Raw genomic sequence first — 17,805 nt, 5'->3', positions numbered from 1 at the left:
TCCAGGGTTCCTGCTGGCATGGTTTTAGCTTCTCTGGAGGTGGGGAGGAAGGAGGGTTTAAAGAAATGAAGAGTTTTCCTAACTAGGTATGAGACAGCATTTGTGTTCTCTTTGTATACTTAATTTAGAGGGTTTTTTTTTTTTTAGATTTTAAAAAGAATAAAAATTTTAAAAAACATTAAAAACAGTACAGAATTTCAAAACAAGATGATAGGAAATCAACAATGGTTGTTATACTGCATATTATTATCTTCAAAGTAGTTGTTCAGATCACCAGACATAAGCTTGTGAAATTTGTCAAAAAATTTAAGAAAAAAATAAGCATTAATTAAGCATTGTTCCTTTTATTAAACCAACAGAAATTAGAAGTTCAATTATCTTAGCTATTTTGTGTATAGATATATATATATATTTTTTTCCCCTTCATTCTTTTCTCTTTTCCCCCATCCCAGTTGTTCTTTCCTTTTGAGCAATTTCTTTCCCTTTCACAATATCTATTGTACTTTTTGGATTTTGTTTTCTGTTTCATGTTCTTACACTAGGGAGACAATGCGATGTCTACACATGTGGGTCTGATTTATTTCACTTATGAGTATGGTCTCTAGTTACATCCATTTACCTATAAAAGCCTTGAGTTTATCTTTCTTTATAGCTGAATAATATCCATTGTATAAAAATACCATATCTTTTTTATTCATTCTTCATTTGATGGGCATTTGGGTTGTTTCCAAGATTTAGCTATGACAAATTGCACTGCTATAAACATGGGTGCACATATGTCACTGTAGTATGATGTTTTCAGTTCTTCTGGAGAAATAGCCAGGAGGGGAATAGCTGGGTTGAATGGGACCTCTAATCCTGGATTTTTGAGGAATCTCCTCACTGATTTCCACAGTAATTGTACCAGTCTATACTCCCACCAGTAGTGGAGAAGGTTCCTTAATTTATAGTTTTTATAGAATTAAACCTCTCAGATTCAGCAAGACTACTGTGCATGCAGTCTCGTGGCCACTGAGAGCATTTGGTGGAAGTGGAGCGTGAGCCAGATTGCTTCAGTGTACTTTTTGTGTCTCTCACTAAATAAATCAAGATTTAACTTGTTCTTGTGATGTATGTGAGTGTGCATCTGTCTACACACTTTATGTATATGCTACATGTTATCCTTCCAACTATGTATAGTGCATCTGTGAGGGTATAGTTGTGCTAGAAATGGACTTGTGTAGACCCTCTTCTCCCCTACATAGGCACTGCATGAAGACTGAATTTTGAAAGAGGTCCGCTTGAGCAACATAGTGAGACCTTGTATCAAAACCATAAGAAACCTCTACTTTTTGAATTTCAGAAGTAATATTATTTAAGATATTAAGATAATAAAGGAAAATAATATGCCCAGAAAATATTGATCAGAAAGTTATTTTTCAAGGCTTTAAAGAAAATAAATGAAAGTGAAAGTAGGATCAATAAGTCAGATTTTTTCTAATATTCTTGATTAGATAATTCACTTATAAGGACTCAAAATCAAAGTTCTACTGAAGGTAGAGCTCAGTGTTTGATGCATTCTCCATGCATGAGGTCCTGGGTTTGATCCCCAGAGCCACAAAAAAAAAAAAAGAACTAACAAGCTTCCATTGATTTTGACGTAGACTGAAATGACTGGCTTCTACCTTTTATCCATCTTCCATACCTCTTCCACCCCTTTTAATCAGTCGTTCTTTATGTAAATATAACTATAAATTCTCATTTTTTCCTTTTAATACCCCTTGTTTTTTTTTTTTTTCTCTTAACACTATATTCTAGAGATATTCCTAAGTCAGAGAGGACTTTCTTACTCTTTTTAATATCTGCATGTATTACCTCATGGGGATGTACTGCATAATCAGTGTGTCACACTGAGGGACACTGGGGATATTTCCAGTGTGTTATAATAAATATCCAACACACTTGGGTTCCCAAGCTAGCAGGCACTGCACACATGTAGGATAAAACTCTTAGCAGCAACATGGGCATTCCCACCTATGCACAAATTCACCTACAGAGTATGTTGACAGTTGCTGGGATACTTGCCAATCTGATAGGTGAAAATGTTACCTTAATGTGGTTTTAATTTGCATTTTTTATTATGAGTTAGCCTGACATATGTTCATGGGTCCCTTGTATTTCTGTTTCTGTTAGATATCTTTTGCCTTTTTTCCTGTTAAATTGATCTTTTTCTTTCCAATTTCTAAACCTTTTTATAAATGAAAATCAACCTTTTTTCTGTAATATGAGTTATAAATATTTCCCATCAGTATTTCTTATGTTTTTATGGTTTTATTTATGGTGTTTGTGTGCCACATACAGGAATTTAATTAACATAGAAAACATCAATTTTATGGTTCTATATTTTGATTCATATTTAAAAACTCTTCTTTATGCTGAGGTTTTTGTCCTTTAGGGTTCACTTTAAAATCTTGGGCTGGGGAGATAACTCAGTGGCTCAGAACCTGTCTGGCAGGCACCAAGTCCTGAGTTCAAATCTCAGCACTAAAAAACAAAACAAAAGGAAAATCTTGCTGTGAGCTCTCATCTTTGAGACTTCTGAAGCAAGTAATTGGAGGAAGAGGATGGTGCTGAATATCCTTTACTAAGAAATCTTTTTTAAGAAGTTGAAAGTTATATACTCAAAGGAAATTCAAACTGAAAAAACTAACTTGCTCACCAAACTCTAAATTTGGTTCTAATAAAGAGGAGTTTCAAACTCTAACAGAAGAAAGGAGGAAGACCAGGGTCCAGTGGGTTCTGGTGATGGCCTTCACCCTTGGCAAAGCTCAGTTGGTGAAGCTAAGAGGACCTCCTTCCCCACCAGACTGGAAGGGAAAAAAATATCCACAGAATGGAGGAGGAAAAGCCAGAAACATTAAAAAAAAGCTATAGGTGATGCCAGGTGTGGTGGCACGGGCCTGGTAATCTCAGCACTAGAGAGGCTGAAGCAGGAGGCTCGCTAGGAGTTTGAGGCCAGCCTGGGATACATAGTAAGCTCAAGGCCAGCCTGAACTACACAGCAAGACCCTGTCTCAAAAAGACAAAAAATAAGATGTACAGATGAACAACTGTTTAGAAAGTGGAGCCCGGGATGGAATAACTGAGCAAAGGTGGGTCAGAGTTTCCTGCCATCCCTAGTGTTGCTGGAACCCGGGCAAGGCCATGGATGAGGCTATGCCTGGCAGGAGCTGTGGCTGCAGGGATGGGGAATAAATATCTGGACCTCTCTGGCTTCTCACCCTTGTTCAGCCCCTGCTTTCCTTTAGCCAAACCCAATCAAAGCCAGATGGCAGGGTGGCTTGACGGAACCTGAGGTTTGTGCGGCTCAGCCTCCTGGGACATAAATCGGGCCAGAGTTCTCCCCGGCTCCTCCCCCATATAGACCAGGTAATAAGTTTTTTTTTTTTGGTTTTTCTCTGGTACTAGGAACCGAACTCACGACCTTGCGCTTGCCAGGTAGGTGCTTTTGCCGCTGAGCTAAATCCCCAGCCCCGACCAGGTAATAAGTTTTAATGAAAAGTGCTTTGGTATCTACTGAGACTGATAAGCAGTATATGATATTAATGCATTTCCTGACATTGTTTGGATCCACCTTAGTTGGTCATGGTACAATTACATTTTGATACGCAGTTAAATTATCTTTTACTTCTTGACCATGGTATAAAATACCTGTGCAAAAGTCACACTTTTTGCAAAGGAAACTTTAATAAAATCTATGTGGGAGGGCATAAAATTAATTTATAAATGCAGAGGACCTGGTCTGACTAAAGACATCTTACCCCACTTTTTTTCATGTCATGCAGCCGCTCTTCCTAAGAGAGAGCATGAAATGCAATGTTTTCACCCAAAGCCTGATAGAAAGCAGGCAGTCAGAGCTAAGGAGCATCCCAGGCCTTCTCCTGGTTTGCTTTTTACCATTTGCTCAGGATAGGAGGCCTTGAGATGCCAGTCTCACTCTGGTGGTATTCCACAGGCTCACCTTGGCGTCTAGCAGGTAGAAATTATTTTCTTCTCTGCTTCTCCTGATTAACTTCTTCCCCCGGCTCTCAAACTTCTGAAAACAACTTGCACCACTTCCCTTTTCCTCTCTGAGAAACTCTATGGCTCTAGGCTCCAGGAGGAAAGATGCTGCATCACAGAAATTGATAAGGATAGATGTACTGGTAAAATGAAAGGGAAGGTAAAGCGGTGAAAAGATGGCTCTTGGGACTGAAAATCTTGGTATACTGTGCCTAAGGATCTTGATATACCTTCTTGGGTACGTGACACAAGTGTATCCGAATATGGCAGGTCTTGGTTGAGAAGGAAGTCAAAATATAAATAAGGGTTTATTACTACTCATTGTGCATTTGTGATGGCCCAGAGGTTTCATAAACATCTTAAACAACTATTTAATGGAGATTCTTGCTCCAGCTTACAGTTTGGGGAAGTTGTGGCTTAGAGGAGTCTAACAGACAACTCGAGGTCATGCGGGTACAAAACAGGAAGGTGAGGCTCTGAACCCGGGTCTCCTTTCAGCAAAGGTCAAATTTCTTTGACTATTTCCTCTGCCTTCAAGAATAGAAATGTCTTGTGAAAGACATGCTCATTGTCGACACTCAGTGATTGAAATAAGTTTATAAAAAGCACAGAGTAATTTTGGTGGTAATTTGGTTTTTTTTTTTAATGACAAGAATTTTTGTAAAGGGAAAATTATCCAAAAGTTATTGCCATAGAGTCAGACACACTAAGATGTTTCCTGAGGACTGTGTAAACTGATGCCATGGGAAGCTCAATCCCTAGCCATGGTGTTTGAGGACTCTTCCATATTTGGGGGAAGAAAAGATTTCTCTTCCCCTTAAGAATGGTAAAAAAAAAAAAATCATTTTCTTGAAACTAACCCTTACTCCATACATAACTTAGAATTTCTTGTTTTTCAAACTAATGAAAATTTCAGTTACACTCACACACTGTGTGTAGTAGAGAAAGATGCAGTCCATCAAAAATCTCCCTGGGTCACCTATTATATTAGTTGATCGCTGCTTTTGTCTTTGTGGTTTTAAATCCAAATTACCCAAAGCCTAAAACAACTACTACCACCTAGCTTTTGTTTCTGTTTCTGATTTCCTTTTCCAGAAATAAAGGTACAGGAGGCCAATTCCAAAACCACTGATATCAAGCATCCAATGGACTTTGTTTCCCACGAGTAAACCCCTTATCAGTCTCTTGCAGAGATTCTAAGACGTTATCTTGATGTGCCAGATTATGGGGCTGACCACTCTCAATACTGAGTAGGAATCAAACGGACATTCTCTTCTGTCAGCAGCTCCGCTTTGCCAGGGCAGATAAATCAATTAATGGGATGCAGAGCTGCTGTCTTGCCTTTCTCTCCCCTGCGCTAACCTCCCCAAGCTCCCGGACTCCTCAGTCCCCTTTAATACCATCTGAGAGTCCTTACTTACAAGAGGGCTTGTGCAGGTGCAGGCATTCAGGCCCACAGCAGAGGAGCAATTGTCGCCCCTTCCTCACCCCCTCCCAGACTCCCCTCTTTGTGAGACACTTTTCTTCTCTCCGCTTTTCAGACCAAAGACGCCCCCTCAGCAGCTAATCTAATCGGATTATGCTAATTTGTACTTCATGAACCTAAACAGCATAACAAGATCTGCAGAGGGCCAAGGCCAGGAAGAGAGGGACAATGACTTTGTCAGTAACCTACCCCCGCCCCCGCAAAGTACGAGAAGAATGTTGGTCCTGTGTTTGGCTGTACAAAGCTGCCCCTTGGGGAAGCCTGCGGAGCTCTCAGCGGTTTAGAGTGCGCAGAAGCGCCCGCGCTCGGGACGGGAACAGGCGGCAGAGCAGAAACACCGCAAGGAGCACAATGACGGTGCTGGTTTTCTACTGCATTACCCTCTGGACTAATCAATACGTACCTTTGGAAGCTGAAGCTAGGCAATAGAGCTCAGCAAATATTTATGGGGAACTGTTAGTCATTCAGGATACTTGTGCTCTTTAGGATATGTGAAGTTGCCTGAGACTTAAGTTTTCACGCTTCCGAATTTACAGGCTGGTAGGGAAAGATAGTCTATGCACAAAAATTAGAAAATAATTTAGTGGGGTGGTTGTAATTCCTCCTCATGGCTGACTCTGCTGGTCATCTTCCACAGAGGACTTTTTAATTTTCTTTTTCTTTCTTTCTTTCCTTCCTTCCTCTTTCTTTTCTTTCCTTTTCCTTTTTTCTTTTTTTTGTTTGTCGTTGTTGGTACTGGGAATGAGACCCAGGGTCTGCACTGAGCTGTGTCCCCACCACTTTTTATTTTTTATTTTGAAGCAGGGTCCTGCTGTCTTTGCCTAGGCCGGTCTCAAACTTTTAATCCCCTTGCCTCAGACTCCCAAAGTGCTGGGATTTCAGGCAGGCACCCCAACGCCCAGCTCACGGAGGATTTTTTAAAAGATGTTATGTTTGTACAAAGCTTTATGTTTAATCAAGATGTACAAGTATATAACTTGATTTTCATAACACATTGTGAGATGAAACTGGTATTTTTATTTTTTTTATTTTTATTTTTTTTGTCTTTTTGAGATAGGGTCTTGCTATGCAGTTCAGGCTGGCCTTGAGCTCACTTTGTAGCTAAGACTGGTCTCGAACTTGCAACAATCCTCCTGCCTCAGCCTCCTGAGTGGTGGGATTACAGGTGTGTGCCACCATGCCTTCTTGGTATTTTTATTGTATACTTTGAAATACTGAATGGCTCATCCAAGAAAAATCCTCTAGCTAATAACTGAACTTCTGATTTCAAATCTACTGTTCCTACTTCCTCCGAGGGTGCTCTGCACATAAGTCCAGGCCAACCATTCCATTGTCTCACACAGGAGTAGGAATGATCCAAAATGTTAAAATTTTGCACTAATAACCTTTAAAAGGCATTGTGGAGTTGGAAAAACTAATTTGAATTTTCAAATAGGGCCATGAAATTGTTCCACTGGAATGGTCTAGATGAGTGTTTTGATGATAAACTTCAGCTCAATTCTAGTCCTGAACTTACTTGTCACTGTTCTTGGATGTTTATCCCACTCACGGGCTTCCTCAGTTCTTGCTGCCTTGGATGGCTGACACTGAGCACTTTCACTAATTAGTTTCTAAAATGGTTATCCCCTCAGGCGATAGAGGCTCAGTGCTTGGAGACATCCTCCCTGGAGACTGTCTGCCGCACACCTGCCCCATGTCTCAGCTTGAACAGGAACACATCCTTCTTCTTCGCCACAGCCCTCACTCCCACTGGGATCTTTTATTGAGTTCCTGTTTGTGATCTGAGAGACTCGCGTAATTCACAGTTCATTTATGGAGCTCAAAAGACTAACTATCCTGAAATTAGTGAGAGGGATTGAGCCCTTCGCAGCCAGATGCTCACTTCACCCCAGCCCCCTCCCACCTACCCCAAAATAGGTTAAATGAGCAGCCACATAACATGCAGGGACAAGAAGTTCCTTTCAAAAGCAGAAAACAAAGGTGTGTTTCATTTTCACCCTTTTTAAAGTCAGGAAAACATTCACATGGCCTCAGATCCTGGTTGGGATGTGAGGTGGAATTGCAGAGAATTGGAGGTAGAAAATTTCAGCTGAACCTAAATAATTTCTTAACTAAAATGTCCTGATTCAATTTACAATTGCCTTAGGACACTTTTCACACTAGTGAAAGGCTTTCACTAGTAGTTTTAAATGAATTTCCTTAGACGGTTTACTATTCTGAGCCAAGTTCAGACTCTCTTTTGCTATGAGGTTAATCTACACTCTAGGCAATAGTGAACACTTAGTGTTGGTATTAATTTTCTGTAGATGGCTTTCATTTGTTGATGAAATGCTGCCCTATTAGAATTTTAGTGCCATACTCACATTTCTCTCAAATTCTCATCATAAGCCTCAGAAGGGTTACAGGTTGGTGGATGTGAGCTGCAGACTTAGGAGTTTGTCAAGCTGACCTCCTTGACCAGATTCAAATCCAGAATCATAGACACAACTCTGTGAAAAAGATGACTTCTCAATGATAGATTTTTTTTTAACTTAAATGACTTAAAAATTGGGTTAATATTAAAAAAACCCTTGATGAATAAAAAATGATTGTATTGCATAAGATTAAATCATTTCTCATTAGACCAACCAATGGACATCAATATTATGAAGAATTTTATTACTATTTTATTCTAGCAATTCACTCTTTTTTTTTTCCAGTACCAGGAATCGAACTCATGACCTCACGCTTACCAGGCAGGTGCTGTGCCGCTGTGCTAAATCCCCAGCCCCCACACTCTTCTTTATGTTGTATACACCCAAAGAGTCTCTAAAGCCAGAACCAAAAATCCTTAAATGTATAATACAACGTGAATGAGCCTCCCTACTCTGGTTACATAGCAGAGTGAAGTTTCTGGTACTATCGAGGCAAGCATATTAAAGACACAACAAAGAACAGGAAAAGAGTAATACGTCAGGTTAGAATAGGCAGGATGCCAAAAATTAAGTCCAAATAGCTTTGGGTGTTTTGCCGAGGATCAGTGTCTAGGATAGCACAGTGAAAATCACCAAATGCAAATGAAATGTAAGAATCGCAGTCCATTGTCACATCTGGGATTAAAGCCAGAGAAAGTGAACAAACAAAAGACCAGATGGTTATCAGATCCAGTGGTTTCATGTTGTTTGGGATCAAAATATGGTACCTCAAAGTAGGGCACTTTGGCGTACAGAGTCCACTGAGCTAAAGGAGACTGCAAGGCTTCAAAACTAAGATCTCTGTGACTTTTTCCTGCCTTTCTGTCTTTTCCCTCTTTAACTCCCAAAGTGAGTCCCAGAAACCAGGATGTCTCTCTCTCACGGCCAGAAGCTAGAACCCCTCTCCCCTCAAAACAAGCCATAAAGCCTGAAAAGTTCACTCTCTCTTCTCCCTTCTGTCTTCTTTAATCCCATTCCAAAGGAATCGTGCCATACCCTGGAGGAAGCAATGCTACACAGAGAGGCCAAGAAGAATCTGGACAGGCCTCAGTGGGTTTCCCTTGGCAGTCTGTTACCATTACCTCATACCCTTTAGTCCAATCACATTTCTGTGTGACTGACTTGGTGGAATGACAACTGGTGGTCAACTTGTAACATCCAGCTGAACTTAACCAGTGTGGATTGTTGCCCGCAGCATAAGAGGCAGAACTGCAGAAGAAGAAGAGAAGCTGTTGGGAGCTGAGAGAGGCTGTTGGGAGCTTGTAGAAGCTGTTGGGGGCCTATTGGAAGCTGTTGAGAAGCTGTAAGGACCTGTTGGTTCATGCTGGCTTTCCTGATGAACTCGGCTGTTCTCATCATCCCAGGAGCTTTGGACCTTGTCATTGAGAATGGCTTTGGTTCACTTTGGGGGAGCTCTGGTCCTCACTTTGAGCACCACTTCTGGGCTCCAGAGGGAAAAATGGTACACTGCTCAGTCTCCTGGAGAAGTTTGTCACCTTGGCTCTACTGATGGGAACTTGGCTTTCCTCATCACTGGAGAAGCTTGGACCTCACTGTTGCTGAGGATGGCTGTGGTAGTTTTCTGGGGAGCTCTGGTTCTTACTTTGAGCATTGCTTCCTGGCTCCAGTGCAGATCCCTCAGCCTGCTAGCATAGGTCCTTCATCCCGCTGGCACCATCTTTCTAGCTTCCACCACTGACCTTTGGGCCTTCCCAGCGCAGATCCATGAAACAAGCCTGCATGAGACATTGTCGTGGGCTCTAGGTCTCCAGCTGGATTCTTGGGAGGCATTGCTATGGGCTCCTGGTCTTCAGCTGGACTCATGCAGGACATTGATGTGGGATCCAGGCCCTCAGCTGGAGTCTTTGGTCTTTAGTGTGTGGACAGATTTCTTGTGCTCTCTTTATATATGATTCTTCGGGTGGCTGTTATAAATAACCTTATAAAATATTTATCCTGTACAGTATTGTTTCCCTTGCAAAACCCCAAACCATGACACTGATCATTTTTCATGAAACATAAGCATAAAAACAGAGTTTTCCTTGGGTCTTTGTTTCTGAAACTTTTATAATACATAAAATGTATGATTAAATTTGTTCTGCATTTCTCTTGTTAACCTGTGTTTTTAAAGGAGGGTCAGCCAGCACCTCATGTGAGTGAGGAAAGGTGCCACCTCTCTGCCCCTACAATACATGGGGTCTCATCTCTGCGACTGTCTCTCCTGATTCACAAAGACCCAACTCTCTGAACTTCTGTGCAGCACTAGCTTTGCACCACGCCATTCTTTCCCTGAACTCTGTGCCAGCTCTTCAGCCTGAGCACTGGCTCGTTTCCAGGCGTTGTGGGAAGTGGTAATGCAAGGATGCCATACATCTGAGGGATGGTGGAAGTTGGTGGAAAAGTCTCAGTTTCATTCTTTGATCACTTACCCAACTCCCAGTTCCTATGCACTAAACACTGTGATTTTCCAGACAACAGTGGGAATCTGTGCGCCCTTCTGGATTCCAAGGATCACAAAAGATTACCTGCTTTCTGAGCCTCGTCTTTGGTACACACATGCTCCATGGGCCAGGGAGGTCCACGATGTACCAATAGATGTAGCGGTGAGCCTTTGAGAGCTGCTAATATGATGCTGGGGGGAGGCAAGATAGGGTACCTGGGCTCAGTCGCCTGTGATTAGATATATAAACAGGAGCGTGGAAAATACAGTGCCTTACAGAATAATTCATCAGATAATGGCTGTCTTACTTGATAGCGGCTGCCTTATTTGAAGGACTATTCATTCCTTTACTTACTGAAAATAGAAATTGTATTACTCCAAAGACTTGGGCTTAGGCTTTTTAGAAGACATTTTTGTAAGACATGTAGACTAAAGTCCTGGCCAACTTCCAAGTCTCTGCATTTAGCTGAAAATTGGGCACACTGTAAATTAAAAACTGCAAGGATGTCCACTATTTAGTGGTCAAACTTGCTGCCATGTTATTCGACAGGAACCTCCTAAAGGATATCTCCTATTTCAAATTTAGGGAGGGCAGGCAAATTGTTGTGGTATACAAAGTGGGGTTATAACACTACTGCTTTTGCCAGCCAGCTGTTTCCCAAATTCTCTTATCCTCTCTGATCTGGTTTGGGTTAATAGCTCAGCCTCCAAAACCTTCCGTGATACCTTGCACTTCCTGTAATTGTAGCACTTCTTAGGCTGTACAATATTTATTCATGTCTGTGTGCCATGAGAGCAAAGATTTCTCTCTCTCTCTCTTTCCCCCCCACCCTCTTTCTCTCCCCCCCCTCTTTCTCTCTTCCTCCTCTCTTTTGTTGGTACCAGGAGTCAAACCCAGGACCTTGGGCTTGCCAGGCAGGCACTGTGCTGCTGAGCTACATCCCTGGCCTAAGAGCTAAGATTTCTGAGAGCCTAGAGGAGCCTAGAGGTGTTCTCAATCTAGATATAAGGTTAATTAGATGCACAAACTAGAGTTTTGGGATTTCCTCACAAATATCTCACAAGAATCCAATGTAGACGATAATGGTAGTGACCATCTGTTCCCATAACTGTTGAACTATTTGCCATCCCACTTTTCTTGATTGACAGTCTCCAGCAGAGTGTTCTCATCTCTATCCTTGCTGCCCTGGAAATCTGGCAGCCAGTGCAGAACAACCTAACTTTCAATGACTTTTGCATTTAGGTACCTTTGTTTCCATCCAGCCCTGAGGTCTGGTGGGATGACACATGCTACCTCCAGACAGGCACTTCCAGGCATGTCTGGAGCCCAAATTACGTGTTTGTCCAAGCAACAACACCAGACAAAAATCTTATCCCTACTTAACCAAAAGAAGATGAGGAGGAACCTTGTCTTAGGTAAAAACTGATAAAAATATTTATCAAAAAAAAAAATTGGAGTATATAGAGGTGGAATCTACTACCCCTGCTTACTTTTTAAGCAGCTTTCTCCTGAGTTAAAAAAAAAAATAATTGACAAGGAACCTATCGTTCTTAAAGCCTTACATTACTGGGCCTAAAGATGAACTCTAGGATGATTACTATTAACTTCATCTACTCTGGAGGAAATTCTTTGAGAGAGACTGCAGGGGAGTATAGAATTGAGAAAATTAACTACAGCTTAGCTATTGTATCTTGAAGTTCCAGAAGAAATCTCTAACCGAGCCCATGGCATAACAATGCTTTCAATTGGATTACAAACATGCATGAATTAAGATTGGCTCTTATCCCTTGTTTACCATGCTCCTCTCAGACCTGTACTAGATAGACAGAAAACTCAGGCAGGAAAGACTGCCTACCAAGTCCCAAGGTGCTTAGTACATGTGTTAGAAGATCTAGTTTCCCCTCCTTTTATTGAAATATAAGATCTAGATAATTTTAAAGTACATATATTTTGAATAAAAGAAAAGCACACAAGTCATAAAAGTGCAACTCTATGAAATTTCACAAAAGCAGCATACCAATGTCATGAAATAGAACCCAAAGCTATAAACCAAACACTTCTTCCTGCCTCCAGGAGAAGTTACTGTGTTGATCCCCAGCCTCACAGATTAGTTTTACCTGTTTTAGACTCTATATAAGAGATCATGCAAGAACGTATATTCATATTCTCTCATATATATATATATATACACACACACATATACATACATATCTTTGACTTATGGATTTCAACATTAAACTTGTGAGATTCATTGTGAGATTCAACCTGCTGTTGATGCAGGTACCTTTATTTCATTCAGTTTCAGAATATTGTACACATATGCTATAGTCTACAACACAACTCACTCATCCACATTACTTTTGATGAACATCTGTGCTGTTTTCAGGTTGGGGCTGTTATGGAAAATACTCTGTTAACATTTATAGACCTGTTTATGGTGAACATGTATACACTTGTAGGAATGGAACTATCAGGTATGAGGATATGTAATTGTTCTCCTTTAGCAGATATCACCAGTTTTCCAAAGTGATTATATCAATTTATCCACTCAACCATAGTGCAAGAGAGTTCAATGTGCTTTACATGTCACCAGTACTTGATATTATTACTTTTTCCTTTTAGCCATTTGATGAACCTATGTTATTATAGTTTCAATTTACATTTCTATGATGACTATTCAAGTGCAGCGCTTCTTCATATATTTATTGCTTATTTGGAAGTCTTTTTTATTTCTTGTAGAGCTGGAGAGTCAACCCAGGGATGCCTGCATCCTAAGAATCCACTCTACAACCATTTGCATCTTCATGGTTCTTAGGACATGTTCCCGGTTCCAGTGATACCTGATGTTATTCTTGAGACCTGGTTATGTCTATGGACTCAAACTGAGAAATATCCTACTGGTTTTCTTTTTTTCCTCTTAAGAGAAAAGGAATTAAGATGTGCTACGTACATGTACCAACTCTGTGAACATTATGTACTGCGAACATTATGTACTGCGAACATGTAGTAGGCAAAATAAATGGATAATATTAAAACAAAAAACAAAATAAGAATCCACTCTAATGCTGAGCTACATTGCCAGCCTAGATGTCCTCTTTTGTGAAGTGCCTGTTAAAGTTTTTGCACATAATTACACTGAACTTTCTTTTAAAATGATTGTCTTTTATTGATTTATATATTTTGTATTTTCTGGATGAGTCCTCAGTTGGAGATAATATATGCATACTACATATATGTGATATTATATGCATAATATTACATACTATATGTATTATATCACATATTACAAAGTACACTTTGTGCTTGTCTTTTTACTCCATTAATACTGTCTCTTGATAATTGGACTCTTTAATTTTAATTAATCCTATTTATGATTTTTTTTCTTTTGCAGTTATGCTTTTCGTGAGAAGGTATCTGTGGATAGCAAATCTTTTTCTCTAGGAGAAACCCAAGGGTTAATTAACATCAGTAGTTTTAGGTGCCTAGTCATCCAACCTTTGTCTTTAAGGTATTTTCTTGCTTTGTTTGCTTGACATTTTCTTTCCTGACCTTTTAGTTGGTAATGTTTGACTTTGCTCCACTTAAACCAGCAGATTATATCTCATTAGTCATTGGGCTGGATTTCTTAGTCTTAGTTGTGATCTAATTGACCAAACTTGCCAACCACTCACTCTAATGAGGCAGTGTCCATATCCCTATGTCTAATTTTATCTCTAACTTCTCTTCTGATTATGAATTTGCAACAACTGGTGGCCTACTTGTCTGTACTAACTGCAGTTTAGAAGGGAACGTTCTCTTATTTAGAATATACCCTGACTATCCCAGTTTTGACTTCGGCATTTCAAATTTAGGTGAATTTAAAAGATTAGAGACCCTGTCAGAGATTTTCCTGCACCAAATTAATTTCAATACAAATGACTTTTAACCAAACAAATTTAAAAAGAGAACTCCTAGGAAAGCTAAAAACATGGCGTTAGTCAAAGCAATAGCCACCTCTTTCTGTATTAGGAAAAGCATTATGGTTACTTCTCACTGGGCAAACACTACAAAAAAAAATAGAAATAAAAAAACAGAAAACCAGAAGAAGAAAAAAAGAAAAATTCTCACATCTTTTCTTAGCGTGCTATAGACAATTTTACCAAACTTCTTAGATCTGTTGGTACCTAAGCACACTGATTTTCATTATTTCAATTAGGTCAAACAGGGCAATGAACCAAGGCACAAATTTGAATCCTTTTATGTGTTAGGTAATTTTCACAAAATTAGTCCAAATTGAATTCTATTCATGATAAGAGAAAATTATTCAGAGACTCTTTACGATACTGGGTAATTTCTGATTAATTATAACTGACATATATTGAGGGTTTACTGTCATTTACATGTACTAACATGCTTAATCTTCACTAAAAACTATGAGATGCAGAGTATTATTTCTGCCATTTAAAAAATTATAAACCAACCCGGAGAAACTTGCCCAAGGTCATTCAGTTAGCAAGTAGGTGAGTCAGTATTTGAAAGAAGACATCTGGCTTCAACATAGTTTTAACCAGTGTGCTTCTAAAATCCACATAATCTCTGTGACATTAGTTCTGTAGTTATAAAGCAAAAGGGGGGCCAGTGATATAGCTCAGTGGCACAGCACCTACCTGGGTTGTGCAAGGTCGTGAGTTCAACTCTTGGTACCAAAAAAAAAAAAAAAGAAAAAAAGAAAAAAGCAGATGGAAAGGAACTTCTAAATTCTTTTTATGAAAGTGGGATTATTATAGGCAAAGAGTAATAGCTAAGATTTATTAAGCCTTTGTCATGTAGTAGGTACTATGTGAAGCAATTTCTATGCATGACCTCTTAATTTTGAAAACAACACTGAAATAGCACTGTTATTCTTATGTTAAGAAAGAAGACACAGGGTTACAGAGATTTAGCAATGGCCTTCTATGAGGTTACACAATAAGTAGACTGTTTGCAGACGGAACTGTGTTTTCTACATTGCCACAATGCTACACCACTACCTTCTGAGATGAGCAAGTTTCTCCAGTGCACTCCCTGGTGTAGCCAAGAACACAATTTGATATGCTACTAATGGCTGGGTGAGGCGAACAGAGAGGTAGCCGAAGAGTTGGAGGGAAAGCCTTTGCTATCATGATGTGATGAGCCCTGAAAGATGAGATACATATTTACTGAAAGAATCAACACTGTAGGTAGCCTGATAGTCCAGCTGAAATAAGGAGATAGGAAAGCTTTACACAGGGTTTTCCATGATGTATTTCTAGTTCCACCAGCTATTTGGAGAGGGAAAAATGGTTTCCAAGGTTAAATAACTTTGGGCAATTATCTCCTTTTTAGATAAGCAGAATACTTATAAGAAGTTCTCCTGTTATTAAAACATATTCTCCTTAGCTTTTTTTAGACTAAGGAAATTTACTACCAATTTTTGTGTTCAAAACTTAAAGAATATCCAACTTCATGGGTAATGGGTAAAAGGCTAAAAGTGTTTTACAGTTTATGAATTTTACATTTATATGACTGATGCAAATTTACACAGATTATGGAATAAACACTGTGATCAATGTAGTCACTGGAATGTACATTCTATCCATCCATCCATATATAATTTCACTAACGGAACATTTATTTCAATAGTGGAACTGGAAGACATGTAACCTAGACATACTCTATATGAAAACTAGATAACTGGCCTGAAGCAATGGAGTATTTAGGATCAGCTTCCAAATACGAATGGCTTACACTGACCTGATTTACCTCCATAACTGCTACAGCTCAGAACCCGCTTACAAATGCATTTGCTTTCTGTCTATTCATGGATTCTCCTGACAATGTGCTGCTGGTTTTCGGACTCAATTATGAATCCTCAGGTAAGATTCCTCTTGTTTGTCCAAACATCAAGTACACACTGTGTTTTCATTGCTAATGTGTTGGTTTAATGAGTCCATCTACAAACAAATCGTTGACATTTTATGGGTCTTAGCCACGGACACACGCATTTTCTTTTAGTCCTTATTCATCTACCTCATTTAAAATCTCTGCCCTTTGTTTTCTGGTGTAACAAGATGTTACTGGGAACTTACTGTCTCAAAATTCTAGCCAGAATTCTTAAGACAAGAGATGCTACTTCCACACTCTAAAAAAAGAAGCTAGACTATCTAGGTGAGACTTAATACAAGATAACAACTGGTCCAGAAAAGTGGGGGCTGTGGATGTGGCTCACTGGTAGAGTTCTTGCCTTGTATATACAAGACCCTGGGTTCGATCCCCAGCACCACATCTTCACTTCCAATAGCTCAAGTAGTCAAAAATGAAAGGAAATTCAGGAAAACACATTCAGAGGGTAAAGAGCTTTGCTTTTCTATTCCTCTCTCTATAAAGATATATGTGCTTCCTTCCTCCAAGCCAATTCAGACTTCACTATATAGGTAAAGGATCATTTTCTGACTAACAACAGGAAGTCTGAGAAACATAATTGATAAACTTGGTATATGTTATTTTCTTCCAGCATCCCAAGATAGTTTTCCCAGCTCAAGGCTGGAGATGGGCCAATGTTAAGGGTGTAGGCCTCTTACCAGGAAAGTCAACTTTTTTAATTGATCTACTCTTCTGTTCTTTTACTATTACCATTTTGTCCTAACTGCTTCAGCTTTATGGCAAATCTTGAGGTTGGACAGTGTCAGTCTTCCCATGTGTTCTCCTTCACTTCGTTTTCAGAAGCATGCCAACAGACCTTCCCTTTAGTTTTATTTGCCATCTTTTAACACATGGCAATTCTCCTGAGAGTCTGGACAAATCATATTTAATGTTTTAAGCTAACAGACAGAGTGCCATATGCATATAAGGCTAATCATCCGATAATATCTGTCTTACTGTGAGTATCAAGAAAACTTGAAGGCCTGTGGCAACATTGGGGAGCCCATAATGTACCCTGTAAATGAATGGGTCCCAACATAAATAAAAAGATATCAATAGTTGTTAGTTTCAGTTTAGAATGTTCTTGAAAGCCTCGCATGTTCATAGATGGGGTTAGTGTACTGGGTGATATAGCTGATTAGTGTACTGGGTACTTAGTGCACTGGGTGATATAGCTGACTGGAAGTGGGGCCTGGTTGGAGGTGGGTCACGGGGAGTGTGACCCGGAAGGATATATTCTCATCCATGGCTCCTCCCGTCTCTCTCTGCTTCCTGACCACTGTGATACAAATAGCTTTCCTCCAGGGCAGGGTCTTCCATCATGCCCTGTCTGCCTTGGACTGAAACCGTGAGCCAAAATAAACCTTTCCTCCTTTAAATTGTGGGTGTTGGGTATTATGTCTTGACAATGAGGAAAGTGACTAATAAAATATCTCCCGCAATAAAACCATATGGCCCAAACCAA

The sequence above is a fragment of the Chinchilla lanigera genome, unplaced genomic scaffold (genome assembly GCF_000276665.1).
Source record: "Chinchilla lanigera isolate Chin_1 unplaced genomic scaffold, ChiLan1.0 scaffold00018, whole genome shotgun sequence".
In the NCBI taxonomy this organism is placed as follows: domain Eukaryota; kingdom Metazoa; phylum Chordata; class Mammalia; order Rodentia; family Chinchillidae; genus Chinchilla; species Chinchilla lanigera.
The sequence above is the reverse complement of the archived record's forward strand: the minus strand, read 5'-3'. Positions refer to the sequence as shown.